At 36.6% G+C, this 21,397-nt stretch overlaps 1 protein-coding gene across 2 annotated transcripts in view; it reads right to left on the reverse strand.

Moving 5' to 3' along the window:
- MSRA (methionine sulfoxide reductase A) overlaps window positions 1-21,397 on the reverse strand; it is a 521,222-nt gene that overhangs the window by 82,897 nt on the left and 416,928 nt on the right. The gene's annotated exons all lie outside the window — the stretch shown is intronic.

A 21,397-nucleotide genomic window follows, 5' to 3' on the forward strand; every position in this document is an offset into this window, starting at 1 on the left:
CTCTTCTTTTCTCCTTCTCCATCTTTCTCCCTCTTCTTTTTTATTATTATTTCACTACAGTCTACTTCCTTTCAGTACCATATTTCCTAGAAATCACTTAGCTGAAAAGATAACAAAAAAAAACCAAACAAACTCTATAACACATGCTTTGCTTGAAGAATGGATTGAGAAGTCTTGCCTAGGACAAATGCTATCAGGCACAAACCTTACATCTGTGGGTTTAGGCTAATTAAAGGGACAACCTTCGTTTGCTTCTAGCCTGTAGATCAGCTGTATCTGCTTTCCCTCTGTCTGCTGAATATCTTCTTCCCTTCTTGCAGGAATGAGATCAAGTTTCTAGTCAAGTAGGCACATCTCTACCTACACTCTAGCACAAATTCCTGTCATCCAGGCCCCACTGCTTACAGATGGGGGAGGGTGGCTGAGTTGGTTAGATAGCATTTCTACTTCAGAATGGACCACAAAAGGAAAATTCTGAGTATGAATGAACATTCATTCACAGGGATTATTGAAGTCAGTGTGTTGGACTCCTCTGTGACTCAGCCATGTGTTTTGATGAGTCTGGTTTTCTGAATTCCCCTAATTAGACATATTGACCTGTTTTCACCAGCACCACTCCTATTCTCATTGTGACTGTCTGCCCTATGTCTCAAATCTTTGGTTATAGGGCTCATATATATAAAGATCTCTTTTACTGGATATACTGTTTTGACCCTACCCTATTCCCAGTCTTCTGTCCTCCCAAAGATGCTACCCTTGCTCAATTATTCAAAACTCTAAAAGTTATCCTATGATTGTGAAGCCAATGGCTCCATTTACACCAGCAGGCAAAACTTGTAATCTCTTTTTACCAATTAGAAGGCAATTTGACACTTTCCTGAAGGGAAGCAAATGATATTTTTCCTCTGGAATCTCTAACTATTCATTTCTCTAACTTAGAGTTAAAAAGAAAAATAATAGTATATATGGAAAGGATGTTACAGAATCACACATTTTCAGAGCTGGAAGGGACATCCGGAGTCATCTAGTCCAACTCATAATTAACCAAGACTTCCCACTATGACACACTGGGTAAGTGGGTGATAGAGACTCTATAGCCCAAGGCAGCCCATCTAACATTTGGATGGCTCTAATTCTTAGGAAGCATTTCCTGATGTTAAGCCTAAATCTGCCTGTCTTCAGCTTCCACCCATGGCTCCTAGTTCTGTGCCCTGGGGACAAAGTCTAATCCCCCTCCCACCTGACCAAGCTTTAAATATTTGCACAATTATCATGCCATGCCTGATCCCAGCTCTTCTCCAGTTCCTCCAACCTACTCAATCTCTGTAACGTCTCTCATATCTGCTTCCTTCTGTCCTCTGATGCTGCCACCACTGTGGTACAGGACCTAATTACATCCTCGCCTCACGTCTTCACTACGGCAATGGCCTGAGGTTGGTATCTCTGCCTCAAGTCTTTCCATGCTGCACTCAGCTGCCAAACTGATCTTACTATAGCACAGGTCAGATTACATCATCTCCTCCATTCAACACACTCTTGTGACTCCCTATCGCCTCTAGGATCAAATATAAAATCTTCTACTTGGCTTTTAAGGCCCTCCATAGCCTGGCCCCTTCCTATATTACCAGTCTTCTTAAACCCTCCAACTTGGACTCTGCACCCACATACCTTGTAACAGAGTGATACTGGCCTCCTTGCTGTTCCTCAACCGTGACTCCAGCCATTTTTATTGGCTGTCCCCAATGCCTGGAACTCTCTCCCTCTGGCTCACCTCTGGCTCCTCGCTTCCTTGGTTTCCTTCTAATCTCAGCTAAAGTCTTATCTTCTACAAGAAGTCCTTCCAAGTCTTCCTTAACCTAAGTGCCTTCCTTTTGAGATTATCTTCAATTTACCTTGTGTATAGCCATCCTGTTTGTACATAGTTGTTTACATCTTGTCTTTCTCATTGGACTGTGAATACCTGACAGCAGGGGCCTTTTTTTCCCCTTCCTTTTTTTGTATGTCCAGCAGTTAGCACAGTGCCTGGAACTTAGGAGGTGCTTTAACAAATGCTTACCGACTAACTGAAAACATCACATTCAGGGATATTCAGATTCATTGCAATGACCAATCTTGGTCCAATGAAAGAACATATTCCTATCCAAAAAGAGACATGAGGGCCTATGGGAGAAGAATGTCGCATATGCTGTTACTTTATTTTCTTTGTTATAGTGGAGTTTGCAGCTGGAAAGGAGGCTGCTGGAACATAGCTAGGGTATAAAAAAAGGCATCAATAAACATTTTTAAAAATAATAATAATAACAATGATAAGTATAGCTCATTAAGACATACAATATACCCTCTTCTCAATATACTCATTTTGTAAATGAGCTAATTTAGGCTAAGAAAGGTTAACTGATTTGCTAAAGGTCATATATCTAGTGAATGGAAGAGTGAGGATTTGAGCCCCAGTCTTCTGTCTCCCAAGCTTAGTACTTAAAAAAATTGGTGTGTCAGCACAAGTATATCTAGGATAGAGCATACAGATGGGCAATGAATTGGTCCCAGGGTAGGAGAGGGGGCTGAATGCCTTTGGAAAATTTCAAAGTTCCAAGCTTCCCATGAAATCCACGGCCCATCTTTTTTAATATTAATATCCTATCAGTGCTTCTATATGTCAGCAAAACATGGAATATAATCATTTCTGAAGAATTAAAAGTGAGTACCACACAGAGGACAATGGAAAGGCATGCTTATGAGTAAACTGTAAGACACAACAGGGAGAGAACTTTGAAAAAGAGCAAGAGTATGTGATGTCATCCAGGAACTGACTGTATAATAGGAGGAGATGGGGTGATCACATTTTAGTCCTGGAGCTGTCACTAACTAGCTGTGTGACTGTGATCAACTCACGTCACCTTTCTGCATCGGGGTTTCCATCATCTGTAAAGCCATGTGGTGCAGTGTAGCATCTGGAGTCAGGAAGCTCTGAGTTCAGGCCAGTCTTAGAGTCTTACTAGATGTGTGATCCTGGGCAAGACACTTAACTAACCTCTTTCTACCTTAGTTTCCTTATCTGTGAAATGGGGATAATAATAGTACCTAGCCTCCAAGGTTGATGGGAGAATAAAATGAAATAATATTTGTAAAACACTTTGCAAACCTTACAATACTACATAATTTTTGTTACTACTGTTAAGTTTTTTCAGTTATGTCTGATTCTTCATGACCCCATTTGGTTTGTTTGTTTGTTTGTTTTGTTGGTTATTTTTTTTAGCAAACATACTGGAGTGGTTTGCTATCTCCTTCTCCAAGTCATTTTACAGATGCCTGTTGCTGTTTGTCCTTTGTTCTCAAAGGCAAACAGGATTAAGTGACTTACCCAGGGTCACACAGCTAATAAGTGTCTGAGGCTGGCTTTGAACTTAAGGAGATAGGTCTTCCTGACTCCAGGCCTGTCACTCTATCCACTGTACCACCTAGCACTACATAAATGCAAGTTATTATTGTGATCAAATAATGGGGATAGGTGCTAGATGATCATTAAGGTGCTTTAAACCTTTATGATGTAAAGAAAGAATCTATGATTCTTTCAGTCTTGATTCTGTCCTCTTTAGTTTTAGCTGTCCCTTCCAGTGTTGTGTCACACTTATATTTGATAAACATCTCTTTTATGTCACTGCTAAAATATACCGAACAGCACACTCTCATAGAAAAAGCCCTATAATACTCCAAGACAAACCCACAGGAGCTTTTAGATTCACAAAGAATTGTTCATCAATACTTCTTGGGAATGATTGTTTAACCAGCCATAGGTATGCCAAACTATGCTATTCTCTGGCCAACATTCCACCATCTTAGCTATAGGAATTTTAGAGGAGACTGTCAAACGTTTTACTGAAGTCAAGACATGGTATGCTCACCTCATCTACTTCCTTATAAGATTTTCATATGGTTATTTGCCAGTTTTCACAATCCTTATCTTGATAATAATTCTGCTATACACAGAGATGAGAAAGGTGTTGAAAACTATCATCACATGTGACTAGGAGAGAACATATTATCTTTGTGTCCCCCATATAGCCTGGCACAGTGTCTCCTACACAGCAGAAGCTCAATACATATCTGCTAAGTGAATGAAGGGGCATATATCCAAACGGAAAAAGGAACTGGGCTAGAAACCAGGATGTCTGTGTCACCACTCAGAGACAGACTTTAGGAGAATGGCCTTACCAATGTCTTGTAAAATACAGATAACTGTGCTTCTATTTTGGCCAAACAGGTTTGTTGTTAGGGAATATGATCATTAGGTTCAATTTTCCCTTTTACCATGCAGAAACACTGTTAGCAATGAGCCTTCCCAGGTATGAGAGTAGTTGGCTCTATGGGCAATGCAGTGCTGGGATTCTTTACTTGGTCAAGTAAGAATTTTTACAACTAGAGAATTCTATGTGCCTTGACCAGACACCTTGTATGCAGGCAAAATGAACCACATCTTGGATGTATACCAACTAAGGTTCCCAGAGCCTTTTGCTGCTAGCAAATTATGAACTTTTCAACCTTCAGATTAGTTTTCTACTAGTATATGGATCTTGCAATGACCTGCCTAATTTGGATAATTTGTATATCAACAGATTCATGGAGGTTTGCAGGTAAGTCTCATTTTGTATAAAAATAATAATAATTAGTAATAGTTAGAATTTATATAGTATTTCAAGGTTTGCAAAACACTTTACATATATTATCTCATTTGATCCTCAGAACAATCCTGCAAGCTAGGTGCTATTATTATTGCTATTTTATAGATAAGGAAACTGAGCAGATAGAGGTTAAGTTATTTGTCCAGGGTCCAACAGTTAGTAAGTGTCTGAGGTTAGATCTGAACTCAGGTCTTCCTGACTTCACAAAGAGCATTTTTTAACTATACCACCTAGAATAGACACATATATAGAATATCCATCTGTAAAACAGATTTCTAGGGGGAAAAATTCCATTTCCCCATTGATTGCCATCTAAATTAATGATGTATTCTTATGTTACACTGATTAAAACACCTTAACTGAGATGTCTTCTGATTGCCTCTTATGATCAAATAATTCTAAACTTAAGTTTCCCATGCAAATGATGTTTTTAAAAAGGTAATATGCTATGTTAAAAGATATGTCCAATTTCATGATGATGTATCAGAAGCACCTTGTATAACCTGGCCCTGTGTTAGGGCTATTGGTAAGGAAAACATCAGTGAAATGCTATTGTACAAATAAAACAAAGTTATCACTGATAACTATATGAAATTAACATTGGATATAGTAGGTGTTTCAGAAGTATTTGTTAAGGGGGCAGCGAAGCCAAGATGGCAAAATAAAGATAGGGACTGACCTGAGCTCTCTCAAAGTCCCCTACAAACAACATTAAAATAATGCCTCAAAGTGAATTCAGGAGCAGTAGAACCAACAAAATGACAGGGTGAAACAATTTTCCAGCCCCAGACAACTTAGAAGGTCAGCAGAAAAGGTCTGTCTCACTGAGGTAAGAGTGGTGCTCAATCCAGTGCAGGCTGCACCAGTGCAGGCTTCACCAGGAAAGCCAGCACAAAGCACTGGGGACTACTGAATCTGTGGCAGCAGTGGCTTCTGGAGCTCTCCACCCACAGCGGGTAAGGCGGTTGGACAACTGGTCATAAGGACATTACAGGAGACCCTTTGCTGGCACTGGGAACGGGATTCTATTGCAGTGCCCACACATGTTTCTAGGTTGCAATCCCAGGGCAAAGAGGAGAGCTAGAAGGAGCAGGGTCTCTAATCACAGTTCCAGGGTAGAAAAGAGTACTTGTGGTCATTCACAGACCAAAGCACAAGCCAAGACAACAGTGACTACATCTTCTTTAGATCATACCACCAGACTCCCAGAACTAATTCAGAAAACAGCAACATGAAAAACCAGAAGCTTGATCCAGTGACCCCTCCACCCCAAGAAGAGAGCCCAACTTTAACATAAAGTTAAAAGCCAAGAAATAGGCTGGAAAATGATCCCCCTCCCCCCCACCAAAAAAAAGAACCTGACCATAGAAAATTACTGTGGTCACAGGGAAGATCAAAACAAAAAATCAGAAAATAAAAAAGTCAAAACAGCTACCCAAAGCCTCAAAAAAAAAAAGTGGGAATTGATCTCAGGACCAAAAAGAATTCCTGGAAGAGCTCAAAAAGGATTTAAAAAATCAAATGAGAGAAGTAGAGAAAAAATTAGGAAAGGAAATGAGAATGGTGCAAGATAATTATGAAGAAAAGAGTCAACAGTTTCGTAAAGGAGGCATAAAAAAGATTGAAAAAAAATAACACCTTAAAAAAATAGAATAGGCCAAATAGTAAAAGAGGCACAAAAATTCATTGAATAAAAGAACCACTTAAAAAGTAGAATTGGCTAAATGGAAAAGAACAAAAGCTCAATGAATAATAGTTCAGTAATAAATGATAAATAATAGCAATAACAATAAATAATTCCTTACAAATTAGAACTGGGCAAGTAGAAACTAATGAGTCTATGAGACATCAAGAAACAATAAAACAAAATCAAAATAATGAAAAAAATAGAAGAAAATTTGACACATGTTCATAGGAAAAACAACTGAACTACCTAAAAGCCACAATCAAAAAAAGGGCCCAGATAGCATATTTCAAGAAGTTATTATGGAAAACTGCTCTGATATCCTAGAATCAGTGGGTAAAGCAGAAACTGAAAGAATTCACTGATCACCTCCCGAAAGAGATCCCCAAATAAAAACTCCCAGAAATATTACAGTCAAATTCCAGAGCTCCCAGGTGAAGGAAAAAATATTTCAAGTGGCCAGAAAGAAACAATTCAAATATCATGGGACTACAGTCAGGAAGCAGAAGATCTGGTTTCTACATTAAAGGATTGGAGGGCTTGGAATATGACATTCTGGAGGGCAAAGGAGTTAGGATTATAACCAAGAATTATCAACCCAGAAAAACTGACTATAATCTTTCAGGTAGAAAAAATGGATGTTTAATAAAATTGAGAGCTTTTAAAGCCTTCTTGATGAAAAGACCAGAGCTGAATGGAAAATCTGATTTTCAATTACAAGACTCAAGAGAAGCATAAAAAGTTAAACAGGAAAGAGAAATCATAAGGGATTCAATAAGGTTAAACTGTTTATATTCCTATATGGGAAGATGATACTTTTAACTCCTAAGAGCTTTATCATTACTAGGACAGTCAGAAGGAGTGTACATAGAAAGAGGGCATGGATATGAGTTGACTATGATGGGATGATATAAAAAAAAATTAAGGGGTAGGAAAAAGAGATGCACTGGGAGAAGGAAGAATCTCACATAAAAGAGGTGCTAAAGAGCTTCTGCAGTAGATGGAGAAATGGGGGGATGGGGGAAAACTGGTGGGCAATGCTTCAATTTTACTCTCATCAGAATTGCTTCAAAGAGGGAATAACACATAAATTTACTGGGTATAGAAATCTATCGTACTCTACAAAGTGGGATAAGAGAAGAAGGGGGATGATAGAAAGGTGGACGGATTTGGGGAGGCAGTGGTAAGAAGCAAAACATTTTTTGAGGAGAGACAAGGTGAAAGAGAGAGAAGGATAAAAAAGGGGAGGAAGCAGGATGGAAAGAAATATAACTGGGAACATGAATGAGATTAACTCACCCATAAAATGGAAGAGATAGCAGAATGGATTAAAAAACAAAATCCTATAATATATCATTTACAATAAACACACTTGAAGCAGAGAGACACACAGAGAGGTAAGGTAAGGAGGTAGAGCAGAACATATTATGCTTCATCCAAAGGAAAAAAAAAGTAGGGGAAACAATCATGATCTCAGACAAAGCAAAAATAGATCTAATTAAAAGTGACAAGAAAAGAAACCACATCTTGCTAAAAGGCACTACAGACAATGAAGTAATATCAATACTAAACATATATGCACCTAATGGTATAACATACAAATCCTTAAAGGAAAAATTAAATGTTACAGGAGGAAATACAGTAAAACTATAATAGTGGGGGACCTCAACTTTCTCAACTCAGGACTAGATAGATACAACCAAGAAATAAATAAGAAAGAAAGAAATGAATAGAATTTTAGAAAACTAGATATGACATATGAATGAGAAGAGAACAAAATATATCTTCTTCTCACAGGTTCATGGCACCTGCACAAAAACTGACCAAGGATTTGGGTATAACAACCTCACAAACACATGCTGAAAAGAAGAAATATTAAAAGCATCCTTTTCAGATAATAATGCAATAAAATTACATTCAATAAAGGATCATAGAAACAGAGATTAAAAATTTAACTGAAAACTAAATAATCTAATCCTAAAGAATGAATAGGTAAGACAACAAATCACAGAAACAATCAATAATTTTATTAAAAAGAATGACAACAATGATACCAAAGTACCAAAACTCAGGGGATGCAGCCAAAGCAGCAGATAGGGGAAAATTTATATTTCTAAATTCTTACATCATTAAACAGAGAAAGAGCAAATCAATGAATTGGGCATTCAACTACGAAGAAAAACTAGAAAAAGAACATAATAAAAAATCCCCAATTAAACATAAAACTGCAAATCCTGAAAATCAAATGAGAGATTAATAAAACTGAAAGTGAGAAAACCACTGAAAAAATACATAAAACTAGGAGCTGGCTTTATTAAAAATAATAAAATAGATAAACCATTGATTAATTTGATTAAAAAGAAAGAAAACCAAATTACCAGCATCAAAAATGAAACAAGTGAATCCACCTCCAACAAGAAATTATTTGGAGCTATTTTGCCCAATTATATGCCAAAAAAAACTAATTATCTAAGTGAAATGGATGAATACTTACAAAAACTGCCCAGAAAAACAGAAGAGGAAATAGACTACTTAAATAACCTTAGATAAAGAAATCGAACAAGCCATCAATGAGCTCCCTAAGAAAAATCACTGGGACTAGATAGAATCACAAGTGAATTCTACCAAATGTTTAAAGAACAAATAATTCCAATAATATATAAGGTGTTTGGAAAAATATGTGAAGCAAGAGTCCTACCAAATTTCTTTTCTGATACAAATACAGTGCCGATATCTAAACCAGGAAGAGCAAAAATAGAGAAAGAAAAGTATAGACCAATTTCCCTAGTGAATATAATTGACCATATGAATAACAAAAGAAACAAAAATCACATGATTATTTCAAAAGATACAGAAAGGGCTTTTGAGAAAATACAACACTCATTCCAAACACTAGAAATCATAGGAATAAATGGAGTTTTTCTTAAAATGATAAGTAGTATATATCTAAAACCATCATTAAGCATGATGAGGATAAGCAAGAAGCCATTCCAATAAGATCAGAGGTGAAGCAATTATTCAATATTGTACTAGAAATGCTAGCTATAGCAGTAAGAATAAAAAGAAATTAAAGGAATTAGAAAAGGCAATGATAAAACAAAACTATTATTCCTTGCAGATGATATGACAGTATATATGAAGAATCCTAGAGTTGCAGAATACAAAATAAACCCGTATAAATCATTGGCATTTTTATATATTACCCACAAAGTCTAACAGTAAGAAATAGAAAGAGAAATTGCATTTAAAATAACTACAGACAATATAAAATACTTGGGAGTCTACCTGCCAGGACAAACCCAGGAACTATATGAACACAATTACAAAACACATTTCACACAAGTAAAGTCAGATCTAAACAACTGGAAAAATATTAATTGCTCATGGGTAGGCTAAGCCAACATAACGAAAATGACAATTCTATGTAAATTAATTTACTTATTTATATCTTATTCAGTGTCATACCAAACTACATTATTTTATAGAGCTAGAAAAATAATAATAAAATTCACCTCGAAGAATAAAAGATCAAGAATATCAAGGGAATTAATAAAAAAAAAGTATAAAGGAATTAATGGAAAAAAATGTGAAGGAAGGTGGTTTAGCCATATCAGATCTTAAATTATATTACAAACTGATAATAATTAAAACAATATGGTACTAGTTAAGAAACAGAGTGGTGGATCAATGGAATAGATTAGATCTACAATAAGCAGTAGTAAATGATCATAGTAATCTAGTGTTTGATAAACCCTAAGATCTAAACTTTTAGGACCACAACACATTATTTGACAAAAATTGCTGCCGAAACAGCAAAGCAGTTTGACAGAAATGAGGCATAGACCAACATCTCACACTGTATACTAGCATACAGTCAAAATGGGTATACTGTTTAGACATAAAGGGTAATACCATAAGCAAATTAAGGTAACATGGAATACTTTACATGTCAGACATATGGACAAAGGAAGACGTATGACCAAACAAGAAATAGACAGCATTATGGGTTGTAAAATGGACAATTTGATTACATTAAATTAAAAAGGTTTTGCACAAACAAAACCAATACAGTTAAGATTAGAAGGAAAGCAGAAAACTAAGAAAAAAATTACAGCAAGTGTTTCTGATAAAGGCCTCATTTGTCAAATATGTAGAGAATCAAGTCAAACTTATAAGAATACAGGTCATTCCCCAATTGATAAATGGTCAAAGGATATGAACAGGCAGTTTTCAGATGAAGAAATTAAAGCTATCTATAGTCATAAAAAATGCTCCAAATCCTTATTGATCAGAGAAATGCAAATTAAAAAAAAAACTCTTAGGTACCACTTCACACTTATCAAATTGAATAATATGACAGAAAAGGAAAATGACAGATGTTGGAAGGGATGTGGAAAAATGAAGACACTAATGCACGGCTGGTGGAGTTGTGAAGTAATCCGACCATTCTGGAGAGCAATTTGGAACTTGACCCAAAGGCTACAAAACTGCACAAACCTTTGACCTTGCAATAGCACTACAATGTCTGGATCCTGAAGAGATTAAAAAAAAAAAGGAAATGGATCTATACAGACAAAAATATAGCATCTCTTTTTGTTATGGCAAAGAACTAGAAATTGGGGGGATGCCCATCAATTGAGGAATAGCTGAATAAGTTGTGGTGGATGAACAGGATGCTTCCAGAAAGACTTGGAAAGACTTACATGAACTGACACAAAGTGAAGTGAGCAGAACCAGGAGAACACAGTATATAGTAACAACAATATTGTATGACAATCAACAGGGAATGATTTAGTTATTCTCAGCAACACAATGATCTATGACAATTCCAAAGCACTCAGGATGAAAAATGCTATCCACTTCAAGAGAAAAAACTGATGGAGTATGAATGCAGATTGAAGCATACTTTTTTTTTTAAACTTTCTTTTTCTTTCTTTTTTGTTTTCTTTCACAATATGACTAATATGGAAATATGTTTTTCATGACTGCACATGTATATTAAATTGCTTGCCTTCTCAATGGGGGCAGGTGGGGCAGTGAGGGAAAGAGGGAGAGAATTTTAAACTTAAAACTTTTAAAAATTAATGTTAAAAATTTTTACTTGTAGTTGCAAAAAATATATTTTTCTTAAAAAAGTATTTGTTAAACAAGTGAATTGGAGCAAAAACTTCTGAGCATAAGCTACAATAGAGTTATACTCAAGGCAGCAAAACTTTTAAAGTACATAAAAGAAAAACAATTTTTAGATAAAATGTTAATGCTGTACAAGCTCATTAACTTGGGCTCCATTAATTTGAAATTCATAATAATTTGGAAATAGCCTAGGCTGAAGTTTAACTTTGTATCAACTAGGAACAAAGGGTTTGCTGAGCAAATTAACAGCATAAACAAGACTGCTGAGGGGAGGGTTAGCCTACTTGAGAGCAGTATTTTTAGGCATTTTAGCTGTACTCATATTAATATAAATAATTAATACAGTAAGCAGGATCTTTATCTATTCATTAAAGCATATCCAGCAGGCTCTCTCTTTGGCAGTACTTGATTATTATTAGTATTCATTGTGTATGTGTGCTGGAATGCAATAAGTCTGAATTTCTCTTAAAACATTCTATAATTTCTCTGATAATTCTAAGTGTTTTTGAAGAGAGAATCTGGGAGTGAAGAGAGACAGACAGACAGACAGATACAAAGAAGACAGAAACAGACAGAGACAGAGAAAAGACAGACACAGGGAAAAAAAAGTCCCAGGGGACCTGGGGAATCCATCTCTGTCTATCTGGAATGCTTCCCTCCTAAAACAAAGTATGGCAGCTCATAAGTAATCTCTGAGTGAGCCAGCCTGCCCACCTTACCTCTGTTTTGTACTCCCTACTAAACAGCAATATATGTAGCTATGACTGGCATCCTTGATTCTCATGGCAGGAATATATTAATTATTAACAATTGTTTTTTTCTTCTCTTTCTTTTTCAACTTACCACAATTCTCTAGGATTTGCAACAACTGATTCTTCTTTACCTAAACAGTTTGTTATGCAACAGTTATGTATTTATTGAAAGACTATGCTTTCTTATTTACATGGAAAGGAGGACGTAACACCTTGTGAATTGCCAGATTCTCACTCGCAAAGGATAGGCTGACTTTGTATAGTTTTATCAGGCCTAGTCATTTTAAATCCTTTTTTTCAAAGAAAAGTCAAACTATATCATCATGTCATAAATGACATGTTTGTTACTTTTTATTAACCTAGGAGTATATAACAGTTAAGGGCAGCTGGATGCCACAGTGGGCAGAGTGCTGGGTCAGAATCAGGAAGATCTAAGCTAAAATCTGGCTTCAGACTCTTACTAGTTGTGTGACCCTGGGCAATTAACTTAAGCCTGTTTGCCTCAGTTTCCTCATCTGTAAAATGAGCTGGAGAAGGAAATGACAAACCACTCCAGTATCTCTCCCAAGAAAACCCCAAATGGGGTCATGAAGAGTGGGATGTGACTGAATAACAACAGTTAAGTTCTTGGTTAGTAAGGATGGGAAAGAGGGGCCCTTTGTTGGGAATAAGTCAGCGGAGTTTTAGAGAAGTCCTGCTCCTACCTTTGCCTATCTGCTTTCCCATTTCTGACCACTGAAAACATCTACCTTAGACCAATTAATAATTAGATAACCTCTTTGGCCATATTGTGGTTTCTGTTCTTTCATTTATTCATTACATTCATTCAACAAAGATTTATTAAGCACCTACTGTATTCAGAGTACTGTTTAGCATTGGAGGACTTAAAAAGTTTGACAAGATAGATGCTCTCGGAGGTGACAACCTAGTAGAATAATTAGACATAAACACAAATAACTAAAATATACAGTAGAGTATGGCAGGCATATTGGGGAGTTGTAAAAATAAAGGTCAATGAGAGCTTCAAGGAGAACAGTCCTTACCAACAAAGGGAGAATCATGGAAGGCTTTGGTGACAAAGAGGCACTGAAGCTGGATTTTAAAGAATGGCTAGGAGTTCAAAAGGTAAATGGGGGAATAAATATATTCTAAGCATAGAGAATAGCATAAGCAAGAGAACACAAGGGATGCTCATGGGGCACAAAGTAGGCCAGTGTGGCTGAAGGATAGAACGCATGAAAGGTAGTAACGTGAGACAAGGCTGCAAAGGCACAGAGATCCTACAATGTGCAGGGCACAGAGAGGAAGGAGGATGCCTCAAACCAGGCAAAGGGAACTTTATTCACACAGGATGGGGACACTGAAGATGTACCTAGGAATAATATGACCAGTTCTATACACAAGAAAAATCATTCAGTATAAATTATGCCACTAAGCAGCCCATCGTCACCCTCACCAATATGGTCCTCAGACATGGCATAGCATACATAAACTGAAATCTGCTTTTTATATTTATGAGCTACGTGACCCTAGGCAAGTCACTCTATCAGCTTCAGTGCCTTCGTATGTAAGCTGAGGATAATTTAACACTTACTCCATAGGGGTAGCATGAGGATTAAATAAGATTTTACACATACACACACATATACATGTTTTATATATATAAATCAGCTTCAGAAACCTTAAAGCACTAGATAAAAGTTAGCTATAAATACAATTGGTATGCAAAATCATATGGCTTCTCTTTATCTGAAAACCTGGAAAGGCCTGGTCTTTGGGTTATGACTAGGGCAACATAAGGACAACTATGTGGATGGAAACTGGAAAAAAAAAAAAAAGGAAAATTTGATTCAATTCCAAGCTCCAATACTTCCTTGAATTGGTCATCCAACTTGCCTAGATTTCATTTCTATATTCAAAAAACAGGATTAAACTTATATAATATTCTTCTGGGAAAACATAATATATTTGTATATTATATATATATGTATGTCTATATATACATATATATTGCATTATATTAATTACATTATATCATATTATTATTTTATGGAGGGTTGTTGAGTTACTTAACTACAGTGGATGGCCAATGACAAATATCAGAAAAAATACCTCTAATTCTCTTAAAGCAAATATAAATTTCAGCTATATTATTAAGCCTTTAGAGGTTTAGAAGCTTTAGGCCCTGTGTTCTCATTATTTTGCCCAACCTCTGAACCTTCCTCCCCAGTACCAAAAGGGACATTCAGCATTGGGCCTCTCTGACCAATGAGAAAACATCCTTGGAATCAATGGCCAATTTCCCAAGGTTGAGAAGGAATCTTAGATTTTATCTACTCTGATAGTCTCATTTTACAGATAAAGGAAACTGGGATCCAGATTTATTCCAAGTCAAACACTTACAATTTCAGCCGAGATCTAAATACAACGTGGATTTTTGACTATATTGTACTGACAAAATACAGTAAGACCTCAGCTCTCTGACCCTCGGGGAATAATTAATTTTAGGTAGTTGGGTTTTCTGGATGGCTAAGTCTTCTTTATATATGAAGTGTTACCTCTTTAAATGCCAAAGTTTTTTTTTAATGACCATTTGGAGTATAAACCTTTCTACAATATATGACATACTTTGTTGTCTTCTTAAACAGGAAACTAAATAAAACCTTTCTTGCTGGCTCACGGTTGTCATTACAAACAGCAATAATTTTGCTGTGCTGTGATAACCTCAGGGACTGCTGAGGTATGCAGGGATCTTTGTCCCTATGTTAAATGTCCCCAGTTTTGTGTTTTTTTGAGTTCTTGTGTTCTTTTTATAGATATCTCTCATTCTTCATTATTAAGCTGGAAGCTATTCTTTCTCCTGGCTGTCAGTGTATCTGCCTTGGACAACATCCCCTCTCCATCCTCGATCCCCTTTCTAATTGTTTGTGGATTTGGAAACCGGAGCCTTTTCACATGCACAGACTTGTCAATACTGGTTGTTGAGAGGCCTTTTTTTTTTCTTCATCTCTGATTTTCAGCTCTGTTTTAGACAGAAAAAGTGTACCTGTACTTTGAAAGAGGTGTCAGTTTCATTTCCTTGTTGTCACACTGCTTATATTTCTGATAGGACCATCATTTCTCTGTAATTTTACTTTCACAAATTCTGGATCCAATGCGTAGGACTCAACAATAACCTCATGTCACATTTGGGAGGGTAAAGCAGTAGGCAACTGGGAATCAGAAATCCCAAGTTCTACTCCCAGCTTTATCAGTGATTTGTCGTGTGATACTGAGCAAGTCACTTCTCTGTGTTGCGTCTTCATTTCTGCATTTAGAAAATAAAGGGGCTAGACCAGAAGACCTCTAAATAAGGTCCCTTCTATGCTAACAGCCTGAGCCTATGTGAAACAACCATAATGACCTTCCTTTTAGTCAAGGGAGTCCACAGTTAGTTGAACAGATTCTATCGTTTCTGTACCATAAATAATTTTTCCAGTGCCTGTAGATTCATACCTCAATAACCCAGTAAGGAAAGGGTTAAAGCTCACGCTATAAGCAGTTCCTGCTATTGTTGATAAAATTAAACATGACTACTTTGGTAGAAACCAGGTAAAAGGCAGAAAAATAAACTTTTCCCCAAACTTTTTCCCCTTAATGTTGCCTCTTCCAATGCCCATTTGGTATTTGTTTTTAATTCTGGCTGATATTCAAATTTAAAACCTGATGCACTGAGTTACTTGATATTCTGAAGGCGTTATTTTAAGACGAAACAATGTAAATTCCGATTGGGATGGCAGATGGCTGGCAGTTCACTGTTTGGCAAACCAACTGGTATGGTATGTTAGAAAGTCAGAGCAGCAGGTAGCACAGCTCAATTTGAAACCACCACAGATGCTTGGAAAGGAGCGGGGGAGGGGCACAAGCTGGTCAGGAAATTAAGAACAGTAGTCTGCACTCAGAAGGGAGGGGGAAAAAAGATGATAATTAGCTGAAAGTTTGCTTCTTCCAAGCTATACTTTTTTTTTTTGGATGCACTCTCTTCCAAAACTGAGAAGGCCTTGTGGAAGTCGGCAGCATTCATTAAAGCTTCTAATTCGTCCTCTGAGCCCTGAGTAGGTGTTGCAAAATGGAATCTAATGGAGAGGTGCTATCCTAAGGTAAGAAGGGCCTAGAAAAAGAAGGGCCTGAACCTGTCCTCTGAAAGGGAAAATCTTTGAAATCAGTGGAGTTCAATAAGTAATCAGTCTTTAAGCTGAAGAAACATTTCTGAGACTGAGGCCTTTTTCTGTTTGTTTTAGAGTTAATACCATTAGTACAAATGAGTCATAGCAGAGGAAATCATAAACACATTTAAAAGCTGCCAAATCCATTGTCTCCACTGGGGAGTTCTAGACATTAAGGTAGGAGTGAGTGTCAGAAAGGTATTATCTTCTGTGATAACAAGCTACTTCTCCCTTGCATAGATGAATATCTAGGGAGAGCAAGTTTATTTGCAAATGGGTTATTCAGCTCTTCCCACATTCGTTAGGCTGTCTAGACCCATTCAAAACCAATGGAATTGTCAACACATTTATTTAGAAGGGTTGGTAGCTTGGTCTGCTAAAAAAAGAGCTTTGGACCTGGTGTCAGCAAAGGCCTAAGTTCTAAGGCTTGCTCTTTCATTAATTCATCGCATGACTTTGGACAATCCATTTCACTCTGGGGAGATGGTCTGAGCTTCTTCAGTCCCTTCCAGTTTGGGCTGTTGTCAGATCTTACATCAATATTGTATCAAATTGCTTCCGATGCGCTGAGCAGAATAAACAAAGCAATCCATTACAACTGGAATCACCAGCCTTTTGTGGGAACTACCTATGTTCTGTTTTTCCTATATCATTATGACCTCATTATGAAGTTAGCAGAAAAAGGGAAGTGGATGCAGGTTGGTAATGAGGTTTCCATGCAGAGCAGCACAGGGAAACCTACCAGCTGCTACACCCACTCTATGCTATGAGTTTGAAGCAACTGGAGGAGAGAAGGACATGATGGAAGGAGATAGCTCAGCAGGTACACCAGGAAAGGAAGGAAAGGAAAGGTATAAACATTTCTATAGCACCTACTATGTGCCAGGCACTGTGCTAAGCACTTTTAAAAAATATTATCTCATTTGATCCTCATAACAACCCTGGCAAGGTAGGTGCTGCTATTATTCCCATTTTACAATTGTGGAAACTAAGGCAGACAGAGGTTAAGGTCACACAGCTAGTAAGTGTCTGAGACCAGATTTAAATTCAGGAGATCCTCATTTACTGGTTGAGGACTGATACATCACAAAAATACTTGGAAGTCTGAGAAATTCTGATGGTCCTGAAAGATAAAATGAGTTATGATTTGCATAGAGATTTACTTATTATGACCAATTAAACTCAGAGCTAATAATCTTAGTGCTTTTTGGAAAGTCCAAATAGTTCTCTGTATTTGAGCAAGGTTGACCTACTTTTTACTTGCAAATAGGAAGGTCAATCAATAAAACAGAAGATTTTTCATTTCTGTGCAATATAATATTAGTATCTGCAAGGGGAAGCTCTAATTAGCATTCTCAATGTTCTTATTAAAATTTTTGTTTTTAAACATAACAGCTATACTAAATTTTTTCTAATTGGCAAGAAGTCTTTGGATTTTAAAGCAATAATAAAAACACAAATTAGCTTTTATTTGCTAGACCTCAATAGTTCTAAGAATGCAAAGACAGGAAAAGGGCTCTGTAAGAAATTTTGATAAAATGACTACTGTCTCTTCCTCTCAACCTGGAAAAAGAAGTGAATCAATGTTTATTATCTCTCAACAAAAGTCCCACTCTTGTGCTGCAACAAGGTGTGGAGGTGACCTGGGTTTCTCAAAAGTTCCACCAATGAAACATATGTTCTGAGAGGTTGGTTGTGCCAAGCTGGAAAGATTTCTGGTCTACTTCTAAAAACAGACTGTGTCCAATGTCTGAGGACCATAAGTATAAAGAGGCTTTTCAACTGAAAGATGGCTACCAGATGACAAATTATTATTATTATTATTATTATTATTATTTTAAACCAAAGTTGACTTGTGAAACAAATACAAATCTTTAAAAAATGATCCTCAATCCTATATAGAGCTCTCTTCTATTTCTACAGTCCTACAGAGCTAGAGTTGACAGAAAATGGGGAAGAGACATCCAAGAATCACACAGTTGTTAGAATTTTTACAATAGTCTACTAGTACTCAATGTGGCATCTTTGTATAATAACCAATGATCAAGTAGTTGGTAAACTCTTAGAAGACTAATCAAATCTATAAGACATTCTTGGGACAAATGAGCTCATAAGACATAAATAAGTTGCAACTAAATGAAGGGGCTGCTCACAAGTTTTCCTCAGAGGTTGAGGAAAGGAGATGGCCAAAAAACAAAAATAAACCACCTTACAACAGACCACATTTAAGGTAACTGCAGATTATGTGGAAACATCAGAGGATAAAGCAGAGAAATTTTATGGAGACATTAATAAGAATTACTGATTCTCCTACCTAACTGACCATTCTTAATCTCTTTTGCTGGACCATCTTTCATCTCCTATCTTCTACCTGTGGGTATGCTCAAAGGCTTTGTCCTAGGTTCCTTATTTTATCTTTCTATGCCCTTTTTCTTTATCATCTCATCAGCCCCCAGTGGCTTAATTATCACCTCTATGGAGACAAATTCCAAATTTATATTTCACAATGTATAGAGAGCTCACCTCAAAGCCAGGAAGACCCGTGCTCAAATCCCATTTCAGACACACACTGGCTGCATGACCTTGAGTAAATCATGTAATTGATCAATATGTTTCAGAGAAAGTATCAATCTACCCTGGGTTTTACTCATCCTGTAGTTCCCACTATTAATAAAATTACAGGTCCAGTTCCTACCCCCAAGTTGAGCATTAATTTCTCTCTTAAACTCCAATCCCTAAGTGTTTATTAAATGAATGAATGAATACACACCTCCACTTGAATGTTACATGAACATCCCAAAACCAACATTTCCAAAAAAGAACTAATTTTCTTCCCCCTAAACCTGTCCTTCTTCAAACTTCCCTACATCTGTTGAAGGAAATACCGTTCTTCCAGTCACCTAGGTTTGCTACCTTGGCATTATCCTTGACTCCTCCCTTCCCTTCACTTCCTATCCCCATATTTAATAAACTGCCAAGTTTTGTTTATTCCATCTCTACTATATAGCTCACATCCATCCTTTTCTATCCACAGTTCACAACCCTAGTTCACGTGCTCATCATTTCTCACCCTAGACTATTATAATAGCCCCACAGTTTGTCTTCCCTTATCCACTCTCTCCTTTCTTCAATCCATCTTCCACACAGCTGCCAAAATAATCTTACTAAGTCACAGGTCTGAACAAGCAACCCCCTTGCTCAGGAAGCTTCTATGTCTCCCAATACTTCTAGGAAAAAAATGTAAACTCCTCTGCTTGGCATTTACAGCCCTTCCTAGTCTGGCTCTCACTTGCTTTTTCACATTTATTTCTGTCTTAAAGGTTCTCCTCCATCAAGGTTTCTCCTATGTGGTTTACTCAGAAGTTCTATTAACATAAGGTAATAAAGATGACTGGGTTTATATAGACATTTGAAAACAAATTCTTACAATGTTCAAATATTCTGATGTTAAAAAGTATTCATAAAATATCAAGAATGTAAAATATTACGAAGCAGGACAAAGATTTCTTAGAATCACATAGTCTTAGAGGTACAAGAGAACTTAAAGGTCATCTAGTTTACCTCCCACCCAAAAACTATTTTCCAATATATTCTTCATACCTCCAGAACACAGGGCAGTACTGTGTACATAGAAGATACTAAATAATAGTTATTTTAATTGAATAAGATCCTTCAAACTAAGTCAACATAGATCTTGATATATGATGATTTCAATGTGCATGTAGGCAGGTAAAGATAGTAAAAAAAACCCTGGAAAATATGATTCAGGATTAAGAAAGAAAAGAGGTTAAAGGATTACATATTACCGAAAAGTTCTTATCTGTATATAATAGATACTCCACTGGAAGGTGCTGCGTGTGACAAATATGAACTTTTACAAAAAACGAACTTGACCCTAGATTAACAGGAAGAAAACAATTTGTTGATGAAGTCATTTCAGAAGAAGCTATCAGTGTGAAGACATCATAGACTGTTAAAAACACAGGTCAAAGTCAATAGCAAATTAGAAAAAAGAATAAAGATGAGAGGATACTGTATGCAATTAGATCTTGAAATTGCTGCCTCTGAAAAATGCGGAAATGGATAAAAGGCATTGACTTTAATACCACTATTTCTTAGAATGGTTTAACCAATGAAAAACAATTACCACAGCAAAAGGTCAAAGTGACCCAGAAAGCACTTTAGCCAACAAACACTTAATCTTTTAGATAAATATGGCAACCAATGGCAACATCAGCTAGAATATAAAGATGATCTGCAACACAGTCCTGAAAAGGAGACATGTTTACAAATAGTAAAAGGAAATGTAAATGAAAAACCAATGGAAATCAATGGAAAACTTGGTATTGAGATATACCTTAGCCAGATCATTCTAAGAGTCTTCCTAGGCAAAACTAGAAAGGGGGAAATAGATATGAAATAAAACATACTTGTCAGAATTTCTATAGGGATCTGGATTCATGATCCATCTTAGCAGAATGACCACATTTGGCCACAGTATCCACGTCCTATGTGAGAAAACAAAAATGGCACTTAAGAAAATGAAGTCTGCAAAGCTGCTGAACTTCACCTAATACATACAGAAGAAATCTGTATGGGAAGTTAAACAATTTTAAAGGCACTCTGGGGTCAATTTTCAAGAGAGTATCATAATTTTTAAAGAGTGATTAAGTAGACATCATCAATACTTAAGTCACATTTCGACTTTCTCATCTTTATAAAATCTTTGAGAGTAGGCTACGTGCATGACAAAGGTATCCCTGATATGAACATGAGAAGATGCAGTCTTTTTTAGATTTCTTCTACAATAGTCTACAGCACATCTGTACAACCACACAATTAACTCAGTGCTTAAAATCATAAAGGGTCCAATTCATTTGTTGACTTCAAAGAAACATTTACCTTGGCAGAACAAAATCTAACCTTAAAGGTTCTTCTTCACAA

The sequence above is a fragment of the Phascolarctos cinereus genome, unplaced genomic scaffold (genome assembly GCF_003287225.1).
Source record: "Phascolarctos cinereus isolate Bilbo 61053 unplaced genomic scaffold, phaCin_HiC Scaffold_2;HRSCAF=192, whole genome shotgun sequence".
Taxonomy (NCBI): Eukaryota; Metazoa; Chordata; class Mammalia; order Diprotodontia; family Phascolarctidae; genus Phascolarctos; species Phascolarctos cinereus.